This window comes from Cuculus canorus, chromosome 3 (assembly GCF_017976375.1).
Source record: "Cuculus canorus isolate bCucCan1 chromosome 3, bCucCan1.pri, whole genome shotgun sequence".
In the NCBI taxonomy this organism is placed as follows: Eukaryota; Metazoa; Chordata; class Aves; order Cuculiformes; family Cuculidae; genus Cuculus; species Cuculus canorus.
In genome coordinates this window covers 114299130-114319810 of record NC_071403.1, presented here as the reverse complement: position 1 = coordinate 114319810, position 20681 = coordinate 114299130, and the positions used below count along the sequence as shown (strand labels likewise).

Genomic DNA, 20681 nt, shown 5'->3' with positions numbered 1-20681 from the left:
GGAATGAAGACCTCCTTTTCATTCAACTTAAAGATGATCTAGTTCCAAACACCCGCCATGGGCAGGGACACTTGCAACTACATCAGGTTGCCCAAAGCCTCCTCCAACCTAGCCTTGAACACCTCCAGGTGGGGGGCTTCGTGTATCCTGTTCCACTGCCTCACCACCATCACAGTAAAAAGTTTTATTCCTAATATCTAATGTAAATCTACTCTTTTTCAGCTTAAAACCATCACTCCTCATCCTATCACTACCTTCCCTTATAAATTGGCCTCTTCCATCTTTCCTCTGGATCCCCCTTCTGTACTGGAAGCTGCTTTAAGGTCTCCTCAGAGCCTTCTCTTCTCTAGGCTAAACAACCTCACCTCTCTCAGCCTGTTCCTGTATGGGAGGTTCTCCAGCCCACTGTTCATCTTCGTGGCCCTCCTCTGGCCTCACTCCAACAGATCCATGTCCTTCCTCTGCTGGAGTCCTGTTCCAGAACTGAACACAAGACTCCAGGTGAGGTCTGACAGGAGCAGAGTAGGCAGGCGGAATCAGCTCCCTTGACCTACTGGTCACACTTCTTTTGATGCAGATCAGGATAAGGTTGGTTTTCTGGGCTACAAGTGCACATTGCCGGCTCAGGTTGAGTTTCTTATCCACCAGCATCCAAGACCTTCTCTTCTGGGCTACTCTAGATCCATTCTCCACCCAGTCCGTATTTGTTCTTGGGATTGCTCCAACCCAGGTGTGGAACCTTGCATTTAGTCTTGTTGAATTTCATGAGGTTTGCATAGGCGCACCACTAAAGCCTGTCAGGGGCCCTCTGGATGGCGATCTTTTCATCCCTGAACGTTTAAGTAGGAAAAATAAATTAGGTCCTTATGTATGCCTCCTATTAAACAAGTGCTTTAAATATTTCAAACACTGTGTATTCAATTTGGTCTCTCGGAGAAGTATCATGACAAGAAAATCTACACTACTTACAATGTTCACTAATTTTCTAAACCTCTTGCTTAGATTCACTCCCATGGGTAAAAGGAAAATAGCCAGTGAGTGTTCTGGTCTATATAGACCCAGCAAGGTTTCTCCCAAATCAGTATGGATGAAATCTTGTCTGGGTGTTTTTAATGACAGTCTTTTTATATATCTTCATGCCATTTAATCAGTTTGTTTATCTTTTGGTTGCATGTAGCTTTCTCTTTCCTTCTTTCACATCACTCCAATGAACAGTATGAAGGCTAGTCTTTATTTTCATACATCTCAGCATGAAAACTAGTCTTCATTTACATTTATTTTGTTGTGCTTTATTCATGCAGGAAAACATCTGTCAAAACTGAAGTGTGTCTCAGTCACAGTTCTGATGCTTGAGCAAAGAGCTTAAGAAAGAGACAGTCTTTTGGTAGGAAGGTTGCATTTTTATAGTCAGTCTGAATGAAGGCAGGGAAAAGAAAATGTGTGTAACTGTTCAAGTTGTGAGATAGTGCAACTCTGACCACACTGAAGTGGGCCGTGTTGTAGCAATAAAAAGATAACTTAGAGTGGAAAAAAAAACTAGTAGAGAGGCAAATTTGAGAGTGTCTCAAATCCAAAGTCTAATTATGAGAAGATAAAAGCTAACTTTATGTTACAAATAACATAAAACAATAGATTGTGTATTATGCATCATTATAGATCTTGAACCTGTCACTGCAGGAAAAGAAGACAAGAGAGTAAAAGATGACACTTGAGGTCTTGTATTTCAAAAATCTTTGCTAAAAATTTATATCTGGGGGAGAGCGGGGGGAGGCACAAATAAAGTCTTGATGTGCTGGAGGAAACAAGTGATATCGTGCTACAGAAGTGAAAGCTATTCAGAAAACAATTTGTATTTGAGATGCTTATCTCATTTTCACAAAGCAGCCTAAGCTCAGTGTAGGTGCACATAAAATCAAACATTAACATTTATTTTCCCCTTGATGGAAATGAAAAATTCAAAACACCCTTAACAGTTACTGTCTTTTAAGTCTGCAATACCTCAACAAGACTCTTAACTAAGCTGATATATAAAAATATTGATCAGTAATGTAAAAGATTCATTTATCACTTTGTTATTTCTCAAATAATAACTGCATCTCTTAAAGCTTCCTTATGTTTGGTATTAAACATCATCAGATCATGGACTTTCATTCTTCCCTCTGCACTGCTTTACTATATAAAATTCTAAAGCCAGCCAGATCCAGGAAGGAGTGTAGGTGTCTCAGAAGGTTCCTGGTGGAGTTCGTGCACTTCTGTGTACAGTTCTTGCTACCACCAACATATATGAGACTTATATCTGAGCTATTTAGATGCTTTCTTGCACCTGAGGTTGGTGTCCTTGGACTCTGTGGATTGTGCAATGTAGACATCAACATCCAGGGTAAGGACCTGAGGTTCTTATAAAGTAAATAAACATTTTGAAGGTGCTATTCTTCAGAAATTATAAACATGTCTTAAACTCGGTTTGTGAGATGAGATGAATCACCGTCTTCCTATTTGTCTACACCGACTGTAGAAAGTGCCTGGACGACTTCAAGTAGAGGATGATTTTTAAAGTTAAATTTGGATACAATAAACCCAAACCTTGCAGTTTTCTCTTTATCTTATCTTTATCCAAGAGGCAAGGTATCCACCCCCTAACTTGAATCCCACTTTCTTCTACAAACTAGGTACAACTATGTGACTTTTTAAAATACCTTAAGATCCTTGGATGAAAGCACTACAGAACAGCAAAGCTGCTATCATTTTTAACTGCACCTCTGCAGCTCCTTAAAACATACTTGCCAAGTTAATATTTCTAATGTTATTGGCCTTTTATACTTAGATGACATATTTGATGTTAATGTGATCTGCTCTTGAATGCTGTTTTACTTAATATGCGTGTCTCTGTTCTACCTATTAAAAATAGTTGATTAATTTCATGCTACTCTTTGATCAATGTTTTTTTGTCAAGAGTTAAACTATTAACTTCCTCAAGCCGACTAATTTTACTAGAAATATTTTTCTAAATTCTTTCTGCATGCTTATCTGTGTTGACCTATTAAGACAAGTTATATCACCATCAAAGTATATTCTGAAAAGTCTGTCATGACTTCAGGCTAGGTAGGGACAGAAGTTACGGTGAACAGAAACAGACTTTCAATGTATCTTCCACTAAATATTTCAACTTAACTTTCTAACGGAATTGATGCCAAATAAGATAAAAAGGCTTAACGTATTGAAATAATTTCAGTACACAAAAAATGTTCTGTAAGGACAGAGTACTCTCTTCAATATTTTGTCCTAGTGTTCATTTCTCATAACATTTACTATTTTTATGTAACTTTTAAATTATCCTCATAGTAAGTGATATTTGAAAGCTTAAAAAGTGACAGTTTTATCCAAACATATCAGTAATTTCTAGTATTTTTAATGCATGGGACTCTAACTTTTTTTCAGGCAAGCTATAAGTTCTATAGAGATTCAATGTACAGAGGATGTTATATAGCACGTTATTTTTTTTCTTTTTGATATTAGTTATGAACTCCATAAAATTATTTCCCAAAATGTCAAGGATACATAAAACTAAAGCTGTAAATGACAAGTTGTATGTATGATTTTTAAGACTTTTGTAATATGCATCTCTGCCCAGTAGTGGATAGAAAATTTTTAGAGAATTACTTAAGAGTTAAATAAGGATGTTTTTAAGCATTTATTTTATCCCTGACAAGGATGCCACAGCAATGCTATTTAATATATTGTTATCCTTTAGCACAGATTGTTAGAGTTTGCTGGAATATAGGATTTCTATTCAGAATAATTGGATTTTATTTTTAATCGCCTGTGTGTTTAAAATTGAAACAAAGAGTCAAATTAAATGAAAAGAAAAAAATAAAAGGAGGGGGCAGGAGACATAAAGACAATTCCATTTTTTTTTAGCTTGAATTTGTCTGCCAGCTGCCCAACCTCCATGTGCTTGTAAAGGCAAGCAGCAGGGAGAGGTGAATGTTTGAGATGCCAGGAAACTCCTGAATGACTGCTCTGGCATACTGCTTCATTCCCAAAGGGCTGGAAAGCTGGTCAGTGAGGTAGGTCGCTGTAGGGAGACATAGCCACGATGGCCAAGGAGAAGGTCAACCAACAAGCTAACCTGGTTTCAATCAAGATTCCAAAATATATGTGCATTCCTGTAGGATCCTTTAATTCTATTATACTATTATTATACCGCATTACAGTGGAAAATGTTTCATGAGTATTGGGTTTTTATGTTTGAAAGTGGGAGAGCTTTATGATTTCTGAAATGAGAGAGATCAGTTCCATCCTTTTTTTCACTATGAAAACCATAAAATTCTTTACCAGCCATGGAGACATGAAAAAACTCATTATTCACATAGTCTGATACTTATATCATGCCCAAAGTAATCATCCAAACCTAACCTGAAGACACATTACTCGTGTCTTACCATGTGTAAGTAACTAGATCGAGTAATGGAATGTGCCTCAGTTGCAGGACTGGTTATCATTTCAGATGAAATAGTTACAAATATATTATGAGTAGATGAGTGAAGGCTGAAATCTATTGGCCCATCCATCTGCTGGGCCCCAGGATGATTCATTGTCAAAAAAAATCCTGCTGTCCAATACAGAAATATTTATTCTAGGAAATAAAGTAACAACTAGGTAAAATGAAAATGCAAAATTTTGGGTACTGCTTATGTTCTAAAATACAGTACACAGTAGGGTCATCCAAATTTATGATGTTAATTGTGGTTTATCATACAAGATTGTAACACTGGGTTAAGTAAACCAGGTTTTCATTCCCATTATTGAATTCATATCTACATATACAGGTATAAACTGAAGAGGGGCAGATGTAGATTAGATATTAGGAAGAACTTCTTCACCATGAGGGTGGTGAGGCATTGGAACAGGTTGCCCAGGGAAGCTGTGGCTGCCCCATCCCTGGAGGTGTTCAAGGCCAGGTTGGATGTGGCTTTGAGAGCCTGGTCCAGCGGGAGGTGTCCCTGCCCATGGCAGGGGGGTTGGAACTGGATGATCTTGAAGGTCCCTTCCAACCCTGACTATTCTATGATTCTATGATTGTATATCACATAGTTACCTATGCTCCATATACAGCACACAGAAAAAGACAAAGTCAGAGAAGGTCGATTCAAAAATATCGAAGGTTTGTGAGGAACTGCCAAGAAACAATGAAGATGCATAAAACCACAGGAGAGGAGATGGTGATGGTACCATCACAACACAAAAATCAGAGACTGTGTCTACGTTCCCAGCTTGAAAAGACTGAAGCCCATGTCCTTTTCTTCCTGGAGGAACATCCTGTCCATCAGGATACAGAAATAGTGGAGGGAGGGGGAGAGTCTGGGAAAAGGGAGCTTCATGCAGCTTCTTGTGTCTTGGAGTCAGCCAAAAGCCAAGCCAGGAAAAGCTTGATGGATGCCAGAAGAGGAAATACAAACAAGGGTCTCAGTAGCTTAGTGAGTGCACTGCAGCTCCATCAGAGATCATTTGCTGACATTGATCAAAACTGATGGGTGGGAAAGGGTTTCTTCTCCTCCAGTTGTCCTCCAGAATACTGCATAATTTTATTAATTAAACCAGAGTCCAAAATAAGACTCTGCAATGCAGAATTAAGCTAATAGAATAGGGGCATAGGGACCTTCTCATACTTCTGATACGCAGCAGCCATTTTTCAATGCTCTCAAACCACAGAGTAGCGAGTCATGAAGAACGGAAGATTGGCAGCATTTGCCAATATTGTGTCTTATGTTTGATTTATGTTTCCTTCACTTCAAAAATAAAAGGAATTTAACAGTGATAAATGGTGACAATATATCAAGGTCTGATTTTTTTCTCCTGGAGTTCTGTTTTTTTCTGTAGAATATTGTGAGAGAAAAATGCAATTATACAGGTTTTAAACCTTGCCCGCAGTGAACAGCCTTTTTGAATATTAATGAGAACACACACATAAAATAAAATTTCAGGCAGAAGATATAATTGGGCTAAAACGAAAGAAAATAATTCTTTTGCTACAAACAATGAACAAGCTGATCATCTTCACAGCTTATGATAAATAAATCAAATAAGAAAATGACTAAATGACTGATTAAAAACATATTATTTAGGAATAATAAGAAAACAATAAGTTTATAATATGTAAACGGATATATTAAGCCAACTAGAAAAATAAACGAAAAGAAAGTGTTTACTGTGAAAAACAGATTCATATGCTAAGCAGCATCATGACATTGAATCAGAACAGCAACGGAACATTGCACATAATGGCAAACTTGCTTGTAGTAGCGTCAAAGGTTAGGGCAGCTACATGAGCTACCCCAGCTCATTTAGTCTCTTTACTTTTCCTACCACTATAGAACCTGGGATTCCAAGTGATTATTTGATGAAACTATCAAGAATATCAATTTCACAGAGTTGCTGCAGACAGCCCCGGGATTGCAATTCCTTTCAGAAGAGCTGGAATTATTTTTTTTTAGGGAAATTTCATAATTTTTTATTTCAGTCTGATTTAGACTGGACAGGTAGTCCTGCTTTTTGGGAAGCAACAGCCTATAATGACACTTTGGAATACATCAATATTTTCTTTACCTTTTACCAATACAGGCAAGATAGATTTTTGAAGGATATGAAGGATAATGCAGGTTAAACAGATTATTCCGCTGCAATTTATTCAATAATGACCTGTAAAAAAAAAGAGGTTTCATTTATTATAGATATACTGTGCAGTCTTATGAATTTATTTTATTTATATTATTTTGTTAATCCTTGGCTAATATGCATGAAAACGAAAGGTAGTTTGGGCATCTGTATTTTCATGTTGACATGATTATATGTGACTACAGTGAGTGAAGTCAAGGGAAAAATGTTGTTGATATTAAACAAAAGAGAAATTCCTCTAGCAACATCTGGGATAAAGTGAAGATTGCATAACTTAGAGCTGCCCACGGTCACATTGAATTTTCATTTTGTCTGCTAAAAACTCTTGATCACCCTGTAGTGAAGTCTGTGAATCCTGCTGGGGTCTTTAATGTCACTGCAGAAATATTTAGACATTTGTCAGCACGCTTCATGGAACCCAAGATCTAAATGCTACAACAGAGACCTCCTCACACCGTGGATACCATCTTCTACAACTCATCGTAATACATGCAACCAGATATTTTTTGTTACTTCATGTTGCTTTAATAATTCTGATGCAGTTTCACGAAGTATATCCCTGCAGAGGTCGATTGCTGTACTGAAATTTGGCTTTCTAGAGCACAGACATTTATATTTTGCAGTACTAAATGGTACTTCCCTGGTCTTGGCTCAATAAGTTGTGGTTTTATAGGGAAAAATCTCATTTTCCTGTATTCTCTTTTCCACCAAGGATCCGTTTTATAAGAGTACACAGTTTCTGAAAATGTTACTGTATCACAAAATTAAAAGAAAAAGTATCATGGAGGGGAAAATAAATATTTCATTTGATGAAAACACATGAAGTTCTGAATAATCGCCTTTCGCTTTGAGAAAGAATCCTTGAAAATAAATCTAAGCCAACTACTTTCCAAGGTAAAACCATGTACTTTATTGTTGCTATTAAACCTTCCACAATCCTTGATTGAAGAGTTAAATTCGTGTCTTTCCAGGGAACAGTGAGCAACAGGGTAGAAAGGAAGGATGGAGAGGGACAAAATTCAGTGATGCAAAGCATGCTTTGCATAATGCTTTATACTCTGCTGAGTTGTGTATCTTGTCTCTCTATGACATGAGGGCAAAACTGAATCCCTCAGTGGACACTGGAGAGAAGTTACTCCTTTTATATGTTTCTGTAAAACAGTTTGAGAGAAAAAAACCCCAGAGAGATACTACAAGGGCCACCAAAGTTAATTATGAGAACTGTATGAATAGTCATTTTGCTCAAATGACCTCTCTGCATCCAGAAAGAACTACTCCTACATGGAGATGAGGACTCCATAAAGGGAATCTTCACACTGTTATTCTTTCCCTCACATTAGTGGAGAGGAGATGGACAGCCTTTGAGATGAATAAAGGTGTGAAGAGACATCAGGTTTTCACAGAGAGGAAGGAGAGAAGTCCCAGGAGGGTTGCTGGATGGTTTTAATTGTGGGGTGGTTTTACTTACTCTAACATGAAATTGGGATAGTTGAAGCTGGAGGTGCTTCTGCAAAGTCAGTTTGCCGAAAAAGGAAAAGAAGTACTAGTAACTGTAGTCCATGAGGTAATGTTTTCATAGTTGATTTGGTTCTCTCCATATGTACCATAAAACATGCCTCAAATCACTCTTTTCTTGAAAAAACACAAACTTGTTGAACTCTAATTATATATTCTAACCTTGGGGCTTGGAAACGTCAAATAACAAACGGGTCAGGTGCCACTTAGCAAGAACATTTCAGAAATAACCTGTTGCCTCAGTGCCCAGTTTCTTCAAGTAGTTATTCATAGCCAAGGAACCAGTTTTGTGCAGTGTCTGATCAGCAATATGCAGATGTAAGTCTTCTGTATTACAAGTGAACTGGTTTTTCACTGGTCTCAGTACACAGGTACACTTCTAGCGGCTAAAAAAGGAGAACTAGAAGCAGGCAAGATAAATCTTACTCTTCTTAGATGGAAGGTGGAAGACATTAGAGTCAATCTGTTAACCCACATGCTATCTCAGGAGCTCTAGAGCATCTGAAATGGCCCTCAGTGCCTTCATGTGGCATCAATCTCCTCTCCAGACATGGCACATTTGTAAACACCAACAATTAGACACCTCTGGTTAGCTAAACTTCCTCCTTCAACAGAGGTTGCCATCATAAATATTTGACAGCATCTGTCCCAGCCCTCAGCAGCCTCCCAGTAGAATTCAGGACCTCTACACATCCAGCCTCAAGGATGTGAATATTTTGCAGCATATGAAGGCTGCCCAGGGAGGTGGTCGAGTCGCCTTCCCTGGAGGTGTTTAAGGAAAGGGTGGATGAAGTGCTTAGGGACATGGTTTAGGGAGTGTTAGGAATGGTTGGACTCGATGATCCAGTGGGTCCTTTCCAACCTGGTGATTCTGTGATTCTGTGATTCTGTGAATTGAGCCTTTTGAAGTTGATTGATGGAAATAATCACTGACCCCATTAACCGTATTGACCAATCACCCGTGAACGCTGATACCTTTTCCTAGTTGTACAAACACATCTGTAACTCCACATGAAATGCCCTAGAGTGCGAGAGCTATCTATATAGGACTGGTATATATGACACAGGACTTGTGGGAAATCAGCTCGAAGACAAATGAGATACCGGATATACAGCAAGTGACCTGACACAATCGTGTATGGGCTGATGAAGAATGCTTTCAGGTGGCTTCATGGGGTTCTAAACCCTATGAGACTTGGCAAGGAAGAAAACAATGACATTTTTATTTAAACACCTCTTTGTGTCCTTTCATGGTTATTGGAAAATTAGACTTTGATCAACAGCTTGTGAAAGGATCCTCATTTTAGATGCATAGTTTGGTACAAAAGATTGGTATCCCTGAGTAGGAAAGCATTTTGCAAGAAACTACGTGAACTTTTCTTTGAAATTTTTAGTTCCCATTGTTGTTAGCTTGAATGGATTCTCTCTAAAAATATATTTTAGAGTTTCTAGAATTGCTTATTCAGAATGGCAAAATTAATGAGATCAGAAATACATACTGCAGGATGGAAAATCTTTAATTGAAATGAAGAGTAATCATTTTTCTTTTCAAGTATGTGTTTGAGAAAATCTTTCACTTACTTACTCCATTTGCATATATCAGCTCACCAGAAAGCAGAATAGCCTTGGATCAAAAACTCTAGGTCAAATCCAACACAGAATGTTATATAAAAAGGTAATATTCACTTATTCTTATTCCTTCTTTACCCTGTAGTTCACCTACAAATTTCCCAGAGGCCTGATCTAGATCTTTTTTGAATCTGTATTTAGATGAGACTACTATGATATTTTAATTATTATCATTTTGAAATAAGATGCGTTGTTCAGATAAATTGAGTTGTTTTTCTGTTTAGCATTTCAAGTTTAGGTTTTGTTTGTTTTTTTGGTTTTTTTTTTTTTTTTAATGTTCTCAAAGCCCTCCAGGCACTGGAACAAATTGATGAAGAGTAAATTATTAACGTACTTTCAGTCAGGCATATCTAATCAGCCTAATTTAAAGTCATTATGTCTTATATAAACAAGTACTCTATATATTTAAATATTTACCATAACAGTTTATGGAGTGACTAGGATGCAGAACCTGGCTTATATTAAAGAGTCTCTGAAACGATGTATAACACTCCATTAGCTATCAGCTCTGGGTCTATAGAAAGGGGAAAATGAACAGGTGGAGGATGGATTTATTTATGGTAAATTGGTTTGTTGTGGCTGAAAAGGGTCATAATTATCTGTTGTGATGATGACTTTAAAAAGCTCATTCCTGAGAAAATCATTGATCTTTCATGTAATTTTGTTTCTAATTTGAACCCTACCAACCCCTGCTTCCAAAATATTCTTAATGAGTAGGTGAGAAACTAGAGAGCATGCAAGAGGTTTTCCTTATTTGTTAAGTTTGCTTGTGACTAACACTGGGTTGAATAAATAGAAAGAAATTGACTGGGTGATAGGATTGTGGAAAGATGCCTGTATTCTAACATTTGGCAACAATTTCTCATGGATATACTCTAGGAAAGTGTATCAGTGCCAAAAGTTTTTCCTTAGAATGATATTGCGAAGAAACATGAATACAGATGTAAAACTGATAATACTTTCTTTGAAGTCTTCTTCTGAAACCATGTATTTTTCAGAAGAAGAGGTTTAAACCCATAGTAGAAAGGATTTTATGCCAATAAGATCTTCCAGGGAAGGAAATAAGAGTTAATAGAACCTGCAAGAAGTCAATGGCACAATCTCCTGTTTCTCTCTGTGAAATTCATTACTTCAAAAGCATTTTTTAAACTGTTGGTTACATTTTTTAGTGAAGAGTTTCATGATTTTTTTCTTGGCCAAGCAGAGTTAGACTCCCCTGTGTTCTGTCACACCTACAAGAGGTTTGAGACTTGAAAGAAGATATTGTTCAGTTTTGGACCACTTGGTACAAGGAAGATACTGAGCTGCTGGGTTGTATACAAAGAAGATCTACAAAGCCAGTGAAACATCCAGAGAACAAGTCATGAAGAGTGGCTGAGGGAACTGGGATTGTTTTATCTGGAGAAAAGGAGGCTGAGAGGAGACTTCATCACTCTCTACAACTACATGAAAAGAAGTTGGAGCGAGGCGGATGTTGGACTCATCTCCCAAGTAACAAGAGAGAGGATGAGAGGAAATGGCTTCAACTTGTTCCAGGGGAGGTTTAGGCCAGATATTAGGAAATATTATTCTCTGAAGGCTTGTCAAGCATTGGAACAGGCTGCCCAGGGAAGTGGTTGAGTTGCCATCCTGGAGGTGTTTGAAAGACGTGTAGATGTGGTACTTAGGGACATGGTTTAGTGGTGGAGTTGGCAGTGTTAGGTTTATGATTGGACTCAATAATCTTAAAGGTCTTTTCAAACCTAAGTTATTCTGTGATTCTGTGATTTGAAAGGGAAAATCTCAATCACTACTAAAGCCAGACCAGGTAGCAGGAAAGCATAAAGGGAGACAGACTTTGGAGATGTCTCGTAAGTCTTTTAACTGTAAAATTTTCTCATTAACCTAGACAGCTCAACTTGAATAAGTAAACAGCTACGCTGAAAGCTTTCAAAGATGAGTATATCTCTTGAGTAACAGTAAAATTACATTAAACTAGACACCAAAAGTTTACGTATTACAGACCTAGGAGAGCTGACTGGGTCCCACCTGCGATTTCCTGCAAACTCATGGTGTTACAAACTACCCAAAAATCACAGATCAGAAGCAGAGTAAGTGTTAGATCTGTTTGCTTTCCAAATGAGGTATCTGAGAGACAGACGTGACATAAGGCTTGACAGTAAACATTTCAGAGTAAGTCATTTCTGCTAGACCAAGTAGGCTGTGTGCCTGTGGAATAATAAAAAGTGCTGCAGTTTCTCTCCTCATATTCCTGGCTCCTGTTTTATTAAGAAAACATGAGAAAGAATTAAACATTAAATTGGCAAAACTGAGTTTCTAATTGCCTTGAGAGTTTATGCCTCAGTCTTTTACCAAGAGAATTATTATAATCTCATGCAATTCTCTCAGGTTGCTTGGACAGGAGATTCAATGTCTTAAAAACAAGTTACTCTGACATGTACTGTGAAATGAAAAACTAAACAAAAATAAGCAACATTGCTGAGGGGAAAAATGTAATTTTATAATTTCAAATTTAAAGCATCATTTCATTCGACTGGAAAAAGAGAGGTCTGTGAGTCCTTAATGGATGAAACAAACAACAACAAAAAGCTGATATTACAAGTCCTTTGGAAAGCCAAAGACCAGTTTAGATTAAACCCCAAAGCTTTATTATTTAGGCAGAGTCTAAGAAAATATGATCCAAGTAAGTCTTACTTTAAAAATTCACTCCTTATCCTATTTTCTCTCCTAGAACAAACAATTAAACTTATTCTTGTAACCTAGCTACCGGGAGGCCACCTGCCGAAAATATTTGAGCAAATCTGACAGGAGAGGTAAGAAAGTGTTTTTATCTATGGGTTATATTGAGTTTTCATTCCTTCTGCATTACTGAAAGGAGTGTTTGGAGGTTTCTGCCTTGGAAGATCAGAAAGCTGACAGTGAAAGCGGAGGCAGTGCATTCATTACCATATTTTTGTGAGGTCGTTTGCTCTTGTATTCTTCCTGCGGTTCTTGAGGCACACAGATGAAAACACTGATACGATTCTCTGTTCATCCATATCCTTTTGCAGTGCCAGCCCTGGAGGAATATGCAAAAAACCTTCTCACAGCTGTTGTACGTATCAGGTTGCAGTAGCTCTATTTATTCCTGATTCCTTATATTATACCCCTCATAAAAGGTGGGGGAATAGAAAAGAAAGACAGGAGAACTAGGGGTGAGGGGGAATATATGCTTTTCCATACATACTGTAAACTTGCATTAAAACTGAGAAGAATTAGGTCTTACAGTAGTAATCCTTCCAGCTATACAATAAAAACACAATCTAGTATCTGGGCTCTGAAAGGATTGCCATTTCTACATATTTAACATGAAAATAATGAACATTTTTTAGACCCAAAAGATTTTTAATCATTAGAGTTGAATAAAACATACTAACATTTGATCTCACTCCAAGTTACTTGGAAAAAGAATTATTCATCCGATGGCTTCAGCTGAGATACAGACTAGAAGGTCATAACTCACGCTGGTAAAATAGGTTGTATATTTCCTTAGGGGGTTAACTGATAGTTTCTAGTGAGCTAAAGAACAGATCCTAAAGGAGGCCTGAAGTCATATTAAGTTCCTCTGTTCGTAATAGAGAATGAGGGTGCACAGAGCCTTTGGCTAAACAGAAGAGGAGACTTTATGCAGAAATTATGTGGGGCCTTATTCTGTGCCAGTTAGTACTAATATGACAGTTTGTTTTGCCCAGAAAATTTGTAGCTCACCTTCCCAGGGCACCAGATTTGAATTTTAAAAACTAATTTTAGGGCTCTAGTTCCTTTGGATCTCCAGTAAGCTCCCAGTGCAGAAGAGCGTAAAGCAAACTGCTCATTCAGAGCTTGGTCTTCCCTGGCAGGAAAGGGACATTGTTGCCAAAAAGTAAAATGAATAAATGTCAAATAGTGAATGCTCAGAGAACATAAGCCTCTCCCCCGCCTTGTGCACCTGCTGTTTCCCCTAGAACAACTGTCTCACATTCTGACAGATAAAATTTTCTAAATAAAAGAGAAAAAAATGTTAGTAAATTATCTGAAAAGTATATTTCCTTTTTTTTTATTTTTTTTTAATATTTTCACAGAAATATTCCTTAACTGTATTCCCTTTTCAAAATACCTGAATACCTACACTTATAGCAGGGCTTGCGTGCTATTAGTTGAAGGAAAAATTAATCATTCAACCAGTCCTTGCTAATTCTAATACAGTGGGATTTGCATCATCCACCATTGGAGATGGTAATAACCTCCAAAACCATAAGCAGAGATAAATTTCTCCCTAATCTTTCTGCTATAGTCACAAAACTTCCAAAATTTGCTATACAAAATTAATAGTTCTTTTTTAATTAAAGAGGACTATGCAAATGTTCTTTCCTTGCTGTGGAAGCTTTGTCCCATGTTATCTTGTTTTTGAGTGTGAGAAAGCAATCAATCAAAAATTAATCTCTTACAGCAACAGAGTAGTGGAGGCAAATTAGATGAAAATAAGTTGTCTTTTGAGTGGAGAAAACTGCTAAAAATGCAGCTTCTCAGGCAGAACAAGAAACATTAGTATTTGGCATTATTCTCATTTTAAGATAATACATTGTAAAATTTTTGAGAAGTCTAGCAATTATTTTCTTTTATATTAACATGAGAACACATGCTATGGGATGTAGTGCAAAGTAATGGGATGTAATACCTCAGTAAATCTATCATCAGTGTCAGAATTTGGTATAAATGTGAACGCTGGAGCATTGTCATCTTTGTAGTTATTATTATGACAAGATTTCAATACAGAAGGTCTATATATAAAATTGGCAAAATATGTACTATTTTTGCTTCCTAGATGTAATTCTTTTCAAGGACTTTTATCTTTCCAGAACACCTTGCAAGACAGTCAGTGGTTTCCTGATGAGGCGCGGAAGAGTTCAACATTTTCAACAAATGTTCATACTTTTAGATTCAGTTTATAAATACTTCATGATAAATACAGTATTTGAAGTCAATCAACAAATAAAACCTTATAAATACTAACTCATGCTAAAAAATGTATTTTTATTATGAAGAAAAAGAAGTGGATAGTCTCTTATTGTTCTTTAACTTTCCTGTTGCCCCTTCTTACTGATCTAGGTGACGTGGCAAGATTTAAGACACATTTTCGAACAGTCCTTAAAGCATTCTACACTTTTGTTTTTTGCTTCAGTGTTTAATAATACTGATAAACTGTGAGCTGCTCAGTTCTCTGACTTGGAGGACCATGACTCTAGGAACAATAATTTTTCATTTGTGAACACTGAATTTGCAATCGTATCAGTTGAAAGTTCATAACTCCATGTGACTGCATCTCAGAGTACTGAATTAGCAGAAGTTACAGCACAATCCCTCTCATTCAACTACCAAAGACATTGGGAGTCTGGGGAGGTCTGCAGGTGCATTCCGGGATGCGTTAAACACAGTATAACCAGCTGGTAAGGAGAAGTGATTATTCAGCTGTATTTAGTGTTAGTGTGACCTTACCTTGAGTGCTGTGTGTAGCTCGGAGCCACATAGCTTCAGAATGTGAAGGTAATTGAACATGTTCAGAGGAGGACAACAAAGCTGGTGGAAAGATTGGAAGGAAAATCCCATGAGGAGCTGCTAAGGATTTTGGACTTGTCTAGTTTGGAGAAACAGAGGCTGAGGATTGACTTCATTGCTTTCTACAGCTTTCTGAGAAAAGGAAGATGAAAGGGAGGTGCTGATTTCTTCTCCCTAGTATCCAGGGAGAGGATGCATGGAAGTGGTTCAAAGATTCTTCAGAGGACTTTTAGACTGGAGATTAGGAAGAATTTCTTTACTGAAAGGGTGGTCAAACACTGGAATAGGCTTCCTAGATAGGTGGTCAATGCCCCATCCCTGTCAGTGCTTAAGAGACATTTGGACAACTACTTTAAAATCATACTTTAACTTTTGGTCAGCCCTGGAGTAGTCAGGCAGTTAGTTGGACTAGATGATCATTGTAGGTCACCTACAACTGAAATATTCCACTCTACTTTACTCTACTCACTCATGTTTGCCAATTGGCCTTTTCCAGAAACAAGATGATTGTAAGAATTCTTTCTAGGAACAGGGACATTTCGAATTATACACCTTTGCCAGAGAAGAAGGATCTTCTTCAGTCTTTGAGACAGAGTTATTCCATTAGACATGCTGTTCTGGTGCACATTGAATTACAGAAACTGTAGGATATGTAATTTTAGGGAAAAATTAAGGTTGTCTGTCTATTTCTTCTCAGAAAAAAATAGCATGTTACGTCATGAGAGCAACTGTATTTTATCAACACATACCAACCATGTGGAATCTTAAAATTATCATAGGCAATTCTTAGATACAAAAAGGAGCATAAAATTGAATTATTCTTGCATGTTGATAAGTTTACAAATTGGTAGAAAACAGTACTTCCTTTATGCAGTACTGGAGCATGGGTTTTTTTTCCAGAAACATTTTATCTGTAGAATCTCCAAGACCCAAGAAGCAGAACTTCAAAGACATTTAGGTACTGAATCAACCAGTCAGCTGTCTGAGAGAGGCAGAAGCTCTTAGATCTTCCTCTCACTGAAAGTTAAGTATTTAAAAAGTTAACATCTAGTTTAAGCAAGCCATGACACGCCTTTCCATTGTTAATTGAGGTAATGAGGCAACCTTGGAGGGCTGTACATCTTACCTGTTGGACAGACCTTTCTCAGTATAGAAGGAGTCTTCCTGTGATATCTTTTATTTTTCCCTTTCATTGACTATACAGGAAATATTTTAGCAGGTAGATCAACTGACTCAAACCTTGAACCAGCCTCATAAATGCCAGGTCTCACCAAATTAAATGTTTCGTCCTATTCCTAGGTGTCTTGGAAAAAAATAAAAGCCTCCACTTTGATGTCAGTCTACAAGCTGTGCATGGAACCCATTGACTACCAAAGTTATATTTTCTCATAGAGGGAGGCAGGTGTTGCCAGCTCAAACCAGGAATTAAGAGAAGAGCAAAATGATACGGATTTGGTAAATATGCAGCTAATAGTGTCTGAAAAGTTAACATCTCTTTTGACCTCTGCTCACAATATTTTGCTTTTTGTCAATACCCTGATCATTCTAAGACCTGCTTTGCTCTTAACGAGGAACAACAAAGCCATTAACATGACCCTGTCGAGGCAGCTGTAATAGGTGTATTCGGTTCTGGCAAGATCTATGCATAGCCTGAAAATTAAGTCTACAAGTTCACGTTTTCCGAGGTAATCGATTAATTACCCTGTGTCCCATTGGTATTTTTGAAAAATAACCTGTTATTTCTTACTTTCCTAGTTTTCCTCCATGTGGTCTCAGATTTTATTAAGAGGGACCAATTTAATCAAAAACTAATCTCTTAAAGCAGCAGAAAAGAGCAAGCAAATAAGAGGCATGTCAAATATATTCAAGAAATGTGAATTCTACTGATATTAAATTTGTCCTTAACAGCAAGAGATCTCTTCATTAAATTACATTTTTCCCATATTTAAAAATAATCTATGCATAAATTAGTTTTGATTACATTCAGGAAAAAAAAGATGCATTTTGTTACATCTTTAATAACGTTCCTGGTAATTTCACAGTATCATATTATTGTAAGCAGCACAGAAATGCAATTCAGAACAGGGTGTCCAGAGACATTGTGGAATTTCCTTCCCTGCAGATATTCAAAACCCACCTGGATGCATACTTGTGTACCTGCTTTAGGCAAATCTGCTTTAGCAACATGTTAGACTAGATGATCTCCAGAGGTCCCTTCCAACCTGGACTACTCAGGGGTGACTTAGGAGTCAAGATGAAAGAAAAATCTGTGTGTATGTATTTAATAACTGAAGGATAAGTGGAATAGGTGAGAAGAAAACAAAACAAAACAAAAGATGCAAAGGCAATCACTCACTACCTTCTATGGGTAGATCAATTTACAGCCAGTTCCTCAGCAAAAGATGTCTGAACCTCCAGAAACCCTCTCTTTTCTCTTTTATTGCTGATCATAAGGCTATGTAGTAGGTCATATCCCTCTGGTTAGCTATGGTCATGAGCTGCTATAAAGAAAAAGAGCAGCCAGGTCCAGTACAACAGGCAAACTGTCAATATAGCTTCTTAAATGTATGTACTCAGCATTTAGGACTACTCTATATGATAATGACTTCGAAAAAATGATAATACAATGCAATAGAAGACGTCATCCAGGAATTAATTCAGTATAAGAATAACACTACTTGTGATCTGCTTAATAACATGCAAACTGGTTCCCAAAGCAACAATATTAACAGGTCAATTGAAATGACATTACAAAGAATGTAGAGTATCTGTTATAAAAGACCTCACAATCAGTCAAAAATGCTATTTTCACCTGCCACTTGGAACTTAAAATTATGAAAAAGTGTGTTTTTAATCTAAAAAATATAGTCATTCTTTGAAGGATGAAAAAGTACCCCAGTTTGGTTAAGAGTAACAGTGATCTGTGTCTGACAACATTTAGAGCAAACTATAATTATCAAGAAAATTTGGCAAGTTTTTAGGGTATCTCTAAGATTTCTCTGACATCATGTAAAAGTTTTGTGTTTGTGTTTTGCAGCAGAAATAGACTCTTTAAAAGACTTCTGGGTTAGGTGCATACAAATATTTTCCCACAGAAAATTTTGACATCTAACATGATGAAAATTGCCAGGACAAATATGTTCTTCCCCATATGGAAAAAAATCTCCTATAGCAGAAATGAAGGAAAACTACTTATCTCTGGTACCATCAAAATAAGTTGTTGGATGCTTTCTGGAGCAAAGAAATCCACATCTGTGTTGGATTCCAGCCTCAGAGTTGACTACTGTTGAATTGTGAGCTTACCACTGAAGTTTCCAAAGTCTGAGACATTTAGAAAGCATCTATTCAAGGGTTCATGTGGATAATCTGAAGTTTATCGTGGAATCATAGAATAGTTTGGGTTGGAAGGGAAATTAAAGATCATCTAGTTCCAGCTCCCATCTAGTGGGAATTAATTCACACTGGAGACAGCATAACACATTTACTAGGAAAATTGACTGTGTCTCAGCCAAATACACCTAACATAGTATCAAGAGGGCAAACACAAGTACAATACAATTCCTAAACTAAGTTAAATGTTGCTTTGCCTCTCTACGTTCAGAATAAGATGTCTAAAATTTCCTAAAGCCTAAGTCTTTCATTAGCTTTATATAAACTGTACCAAGTGGCAAACAGCAGACCGAGAAGGCATCCAGGAGAAAATGGGCTTATCTATTCTAATTTATGCATCTAAAAGTTAGATATATAAATTAGCACTAGCTGTTTAAGCTTCCTCTATAGTCAGTAGAGAAAAATAAGTATTTCTGGATGGCAATTTATTTTTTCCAAAGATAAGTGTCTGTGACAGATATAAGGCCTACTAAAATCAGCAGAAAAAAAAAAGGGAGATCTGGATTCTTCTGTCTTTCACTCTGTTAACACATAGATTAAAATTATTTGAGACCCAGAATGGAGAGAAATAAATGTATCTTGCTGTCTTTTGAGTTTTCATTGCTATATACAGTTATTTGAGTAAAAGCAAAGAAACAATACAAAAATGTTGCAGGTGTATCTTCAGAACTAAGAATGTAGTCATACACAAAATAGGAATCAGTGAGAAAGCTTTTCTGATACTCATTAAGCCTGTGTTTTAGATAACTGCAGACAATGGGTTGGTTAACATAGCACTTGTAACTATTACAGTAACACATATCCTGCAAAGTACAAAGAAAGTGTCATACTGAATGACAAAAGCAACACGATCTCTCTGTTGGGATTTAATACCTTTAAAACAGATATAATTTATTTATTCCTCCTTCACTCAAGGTTTTGTGTTTTGAAAAACATGTTAGATTCTGACATTTGCATTAAAATCAAAAAGGTGATCCTGTGACTAAGTCAGTTGAATAGTCAACCTGACAGAAATGCAATAAACCCTGTGTGGTTGTTGTCAGGTTGGGAAAAGTACAATTTACAATCTCAGCAAAGTTATGAACACAACTAAGGTCTATTATTTGTCTTCACTAAAATGGTGGCAGATCTAACAGGGGCTATGTTGGGGTTACTAAATGACTTCCTTATATTTAAGCCAACATAATCAATCATATTATTTTCTATTATGCATCTATAACTGATAAGACAAGTCACAGGATTTGGAAGTGTCATTTCAGATCTGGCAGTAAAATGACTGCTGATAAAAAATGAAGTATGTAGTCTACGAATAACTTCATAATAAGTATCTACATACTAGATAGGTAATACTTATTATGAAGTTAGTTGCATATTGAAGGGAACTAAATAAACATGCTATAACACATTATTAGATACATCTCTGACCAGACACTGGAAAATCTGTTGTGGAAGTCTCAGGCTTACTGGAATAGAAAGACAGATATGAGTTACCTTTACCTAAACAGGTACATTATATGGCTATAGACAAAAGTGCTTAGCGACTTCTGCATTGTCACAGTCTGGCCAAGTGGATGTCTTGGTATCAATGACTTAGGGAATGCAGCAGGCATAGCTTCCCCTGCATCTTTTCCATCTTATTTTACCTATTTTTCATATTTATTTATTTGAAATTTCCCAGTCCAGAAATATTTAACTAATTAAGGTGCTGAATATTCATATCCTATGTTAGAGGTCTGGACTTAGATGAACTCTAGAGATTCCATCCCACCCACACCATTCTATGATTCTGTGATTCTATTTTAGACCAATTTATTTATTTATCTTCTGTTTTCTTACTGCTTCTTAACACACTCATAGACGTAACCTTTTTTTTTACTAAACTAAAAGCTTTTCTAGAA

General features: G+C 36.9%; 1 long non-coding RNA gene across 1 annotated transcript in view; it reads right to left on the bottom strand.

Moving 5' to 3' along the window:
- LOC128851849 (uncharacterized) overlaps window positions 1-17861 on the bottom strand; it is a 28857-nt gene extending 10996 nt beyond the window's left edge. The window contains exons 1-2 of the long non-coding RNA XR_008449355.1: window positions 17753-17861; window positions 12766-12877 (exon numbers count right to left, since the gene is read on the bottom strand). This is a non-coding gene — a long non-coding RNA (uncharacterized LOC128851849). The remainder of the gene's footprint in view (window positions 1-12765; window positions 12878-17752) is intronic.
- Window positions 17862-20681: the final 2820 nt, after the last annotated feature.